Source organism: Vicia villosa, linkage group LG2, assembly GCF_029867415.1.
Source record: "Vicia villosa cultivar HV-30 ecotype Madison, WI linkage group LG2, Vvil1.0, whole genome shotgun sequence".
Lineage (NCBI taxonomy): Eukaryota > Viridiplantae > Streptophyta > Magnoliopsida > Fabales > Fabaceae > Vicia > Vicia villosa.
The window spans coordinates 197,853,444-197,858,827 of record NC_081181.1 but is presented as its reverse complement, the minus strand read 5'-3'; the positions used below and the strand labels follow the sequence as shown (position 1 = coordinate 197,858,827).

The 5,384-nt window shown below is 30.8% G+C and overlaps 1 long non-coding RNA gene across 1 annotated transcript; it reads right to left on the bottom strand.

Annotated features, from left to right (window-relative positions):
• Positions 1 to 3,247: 3,247 nt before the first annotated feature.
• LOC131647870 (uncharacterized) lies at positions 3,248 to 4,620 on the bottom strand. The gene is made up of 4 exons (XR_009297987.1): positions 4,558 to 4,620; positions 4,245 to 4,345; positions 3,717 to 3,826; positions 3,248 to 3,536 (listed from the first exon to the last, which is right to left on the bottom strand). It is a non-coding gene; the product is annotated as an uncharacterized LOC131647870 (long non-coding RNA).
• Between the last annotated feature and the right edge of the window lie 764 nt (positions 4,621 to 5,384).

Sequence of the window (5,384 nt, the reverse complement as noted above, 5' to 3'; positions counted from 1 at the left end):
AAAAGTCAAAAAACTGTAGGTAAAAGTCTACAAAACATTTAGTGACACTCCCCTTTAGCGTCAATTATAAGGGGGCGTAGTGTGACGCTAAAGTGAATGTCACTATAACTTTTAGCTACAGACAAACGTTTACCTACAACTATTATTACTGTCACTATATGTTAGCTGAGTTTATGAGTGGTAAATTTATACCTACGGTTTTATATGTGTCACTAAAACTTATTTAAATAATATTTTTTAAAAAAATTTATTTTATATACATAATTTTAATTTTTAAAATACAATAAATTTTAAATATTTTTTAATAGTATTATTATAATAATAAAATTATTCCTTAAAAATACTTTACAACTCATTTTCAACCACTGTAAAACTAAATAACTAAAATTCATATTATGAAAATTAGAACTACATAAAAAAAAATTATATATTTAAAATTTTACAATACAATTTCAAAAATATTATATCCTTAAAATTTTACAATAAAGAGAAATGCTTGACAACCAAGTGTTCTTCCTAGTCATTAGTGAGGCTCTTGTAGATTGGCGCATCCTCAGATATTGTCACATCACGCTGCTGTATAATCAATACCGATGACACCATCCTATGACCTCTTGTTGAAGAAGTAAGAATGTCTCCAATGGGACCTAACTCTGGATGCTCTGCTGTCCTCTCTGCTAATCTCGTCACCATATTCGATGGAAACCGACCCATCCCAACAATTATGAGATGATAGCCCACACTTTCTCCTAATTCTACCACTTCCTCTACAAAGTGAGTCGTTTTTCAAGATGAAAATAACATCCAATGCAAATGATTAGATAAGAGCTTAATCTAACATCCACAAGTGTGCCTCAAATCAATAAATCAACAGGTTCAGCAGAATCTTACTTGTGAATAAATGTATGAGCATTGGACCACAAGAACAATAGTGCAAGAACCAGAATCGAACTGTGACAAATGAGAGTAAGAAAGTGATACTCAAGCAGCTCAAAAAATACCCAAAGAGCAGTTGCTACACCGAGTGCACCAGCAGATATCTTCTTGTTCTTTCATAAGAAGACATCAGCAGCTGCAATTCAAAGATGACCACAAGATAAATGAGCAATAATAAAACAAAAATCCAACATTCAACTTTTCTTCTAGACGCATGCATCATGATTCATGAATCAATAACAAGTGAGAGCCAAATCAGCAAAACTATTGCAGTAAAAGTAAGAATCACAACATTCCACACCCAGTTTAGATTCAATTGGGGTTTAATTTAAGGCATGACTCTCTTCAACTTTAAAGCTTCTGTACTCAGCTCCCTATGAACCAAAACAAAACAATGAATAACGCACATTTAAGTAAAATCTAACAAAAAGCTAAGGGCATGTTCAGTATCTCATTAGGTTTGTCGAAATTATTGTAAACCACCAATGTTGTTTTAGGAGAATCATGACAGCTCACATTGATTTCAGCATTTCCGCCTTGTTACAAAACATACACTAAAGTCATAGAATAAGCACTTGTCATAAAAGTTCTTATATATGAGTGTTATTTCTACAGTTAGAAAAAAATGTGATTAACTTTTTCCATGTGACCTATTTTATAAGTTATGCCTGCAAAGCTTATTGTAATTATTTGAAACCAGCTTTTAAACATGTTATATATTATTTTCATAAACTATTGTAAATACATACACAAATGCTTAAGCTATTTCTATAATCAGGAAAAATGTGATTTGACTTTATAAGCTATGTTTGGAGAGCTTACTAAAAACAAGGGTCTTACTATCTTGTGTCCCTTAAGGCACAAGTTAGCATTAGCCTTAACAATTGGAAATCAGCTTTTATTAGAGATGTTATAAGCTATTTTGCAGAAACTGTCATAAATGCTTATCAGTAAGTAAACTCAAACAGCATATCCTAATTAGAAGCATATCCTAATTATAAGCTATTAAGCACATGAAAATTGAGTGTCATTATCTATTATAAATAGATACGAAGTTGAAGGTCTAATACTAGGACACTTTTAAGTAAATACTTTAGAGAAGACAAAACCATATGTATCATAATAGAAGGAGAAAAATTAAAGATATAGTGCAATTTTACTAAACTTTGTCAATCCATTTTCACAAATCCCACCTTCTACTTGTATACATCCGTTTTGGTTAAGTGATTGAGCTCAAGTGGTTAACTAGTTTCATTTAAAGACCAATCGTTCAGACGAACCTGAGTTTCAAACATAACTGAAACAATTTTTAGCCTTACTTTACTTACCTCATGACCAAACTCTAGATTACGAGACTCAATCTCATAGGAATCAAAGAGTTAAACACAATCATCTAGTCATAACCTATGAAACGCTCACACAGAAACGTCAACTTTGATACAAATTTGAATAAATGAATTAATTGCATATTCAGAACAAATACTATTAAACAAAAGTGGCAAATTGCATATTCAAAAGAACAAACATGCAAACATACCTTAGAAGCCACCTTTATCGGAGTTCCTGAAATAAACAATATATTTGAAAACTCTCCTTTATGTAAGAAGAGCTCGTGACTTGCTTAAGTTTCAAGACATGTGTGTCACCTTGGAGAAGTAGAAGAGGCAAGTGTTTATTTAAGAACTAAAAAGGTGGGAGTGTTATTTAAAAATAACTAATTTTTATATAAAGTAGAATGAAAAAAGGAAATATGTCCCACCTTTTATTTTGAGCAATGCCATCCAACAAAAACTTTTCTAGATAAGAGAATTAATTTTCCAGTATTTTTAGTCCTTAATGATAAAAATAGAGAGCCTTACCAACAAACTTCCATATATATTTTGAAAATCTCTAACATAAAGAGACTGAAAAAGACTTTGTCTATTATGAATGTTGACTTGACTATATGGTGTGAGGCATAGCCAGTAGCCACCACAACCACAAACTTAGATACAAACAGCATTTCTGCTCTTTCTTTAGTACCATGGCAGAATTAGGGAGGTTGGTTAGCCTTCGGGAATTGCATATAACCACAACACTTCCTAACTCGGCTTTAACGATTAGCACTTGAAAAAAAAAACATCAACTAAATGTGTTTATCAAATATAAAAGTTTATATAAGTAACAAGTGTTGTATCTATTTGATAAAATGATTTACAAGTAATATCAAGATAAGAGCTGACTTAGAAAGACAAAGAACATAATAGAAATCTTTGGTGCATCATACCTGAGTAGTTTCCCGAACTAAAAAATAAGATAAAATCAGCTTTGTTTTGATCTGTTCATGTGCCAAACACTTTCAGGCTGACACCCCCATACATGAGGAGAGAGATAATGAGGCATTGTTAACCTGATAATAGCATGCTTCAAAATGCAAAAATGGATAGTAAGTTTCAGGCTGACACCCCCATAGACGCCCAAACAAAGTATCTCCTCCAATAAGGTTAAGGGCACCCCCAACTAGTTCACCCTCGTCTTTAGCAACAATAAGTAGTACCTGATCTCCCAGTATTGATCCCATCTCGTGAAAGAATTCCCTTGTCAGGAAAGGAGTACCCCATCTGTCAATATACCAGAAAGCATACTATATATTAATACTACGACCCTTCCCATATCATCAAATAAATTTCATACCACAATACGGTGGTTCAGTTAACATAACATACTTGTTATCAGTTGTGTTCCTGTAAAAGGTGTAGAAGGAATCCAATGACATTAAAACAATATGCAATAACATTTACCTGGTCAATCCAATGAGTTGCAGAGTTTATATTTTTTGTTGTTTGTTCTGTTTGCATGTGACTGCACTCAGTTCCAGACTCCAGTAGCCCACACTTCTTCCTCAGTGCCACTGTCACAACAGCAACTAGTTCATATTAAATATTTGTTCTATCAGTAATACCCAACACAGAAAGTTATCTGATTAAAAGATAATACATTTCCTCTTAGAGTTATGTAATGCAACACATTCTGCCGAACATGGCACCAAGAACAAACTAAATAGTTGACAAGAGAGATATATATACTCTACAATGATTGTTAAGGCCATAAAATGTTGTTAAAAGATACAACTCAGATTACTTTTCCAGTTTAAAGGAATAAAAAGGAGATGTAAATAGGTAAATAGTCATAATTTGATACTACTTTTAAAAGTAAAGTTTTGACATAGATATAATAAATTTGCACATGAAAAATCACAACAGAAGTAGCATTAAAACATTCTAGACTTCTAATTATGCCTAAATGAACTTTCAATATACACTACTAACCCGTTGTGATAGTTCGGAAACGCTCTTGACCGGCTGTATCCCATATTTGCAATTTGATTCGCTTTCCATCAAGCTCAATGGTCCTTATTTTGAAATCAATGCTGAAGGACAAAAATAAATTAATCTAGTGACAAACACACCCATCTCAAATCAATTTTCACATAGTACCAACAAGCAATATAATTTACTACTGTTTTGCCACTATTTTGATTTAAATTTCTAGGTCATAATTTGAAAATGCTAGATAAAGATATGAAACTTCAAATCAATTTTCTCATTCGCGTACCGAATCTTGTACAAAATATAAAATCACCTGAACTTGAAGATATGAAACTCAGATCAGTTTTTGGTTCTAAATCCCCAACATACTCTATACCCTAATATGAAAATGAAAGATAAAATAGATGAGTTTCAGAATTGGAAAACCATTTTTGTGATTGAAAAAGGAATCTGAAACTCACAGTGAATGAAAGATGAAAAAGGAATCTCACAGTGATAGAACTATTTTTGCCAACCATTTGTGTGAACGATTGAACATTTTCAATTTGAGGGTGAAGAACGATTCTCGATTTCAGTGTGAAGAACGATTCTCGATTTCGGGGTGAAGAACACTTTCGATTTCAGCGTGAAGAACGTTTTCGATTTAGGGTGAGAAACAGTTTTCGATTTAGGTGTTAAATTTTACTTTTAAATAAAGTTATATAAATAAAAGAGAAAAGAGTATAATATATATATAAATAAAAGGAAAAAGGTATTAAATAGAAAGATAATTTAGTAATAAGTAAAAATTGTTATGGTGAGAACACCAAAAAAAAAAAAAAAATTGTTATGGTGAGAATAAATTAAAATAATTTTTTATTTATAATAATTGTTTTACAATCTATAATTAATTCTTGTAAAAATTAATTTTTTTTTAAATAAGGTTATACAAATAAAAGGAAAAAGAGTATATAAATATAAATAAAAGGAAAAATGTATTAAATATAAAGATATTTTAGTAGTAAATAAAAAATTTTATGGTGAGAATAAATTAAAATAATTTTTTATTTTTATAATCTACAATTTATTTTTGTTAAAAATTATTTTGTGAGCAAAATTAATTTTTGTTTAAATCAAAAAAATTATTTTAATTTTTGTTAT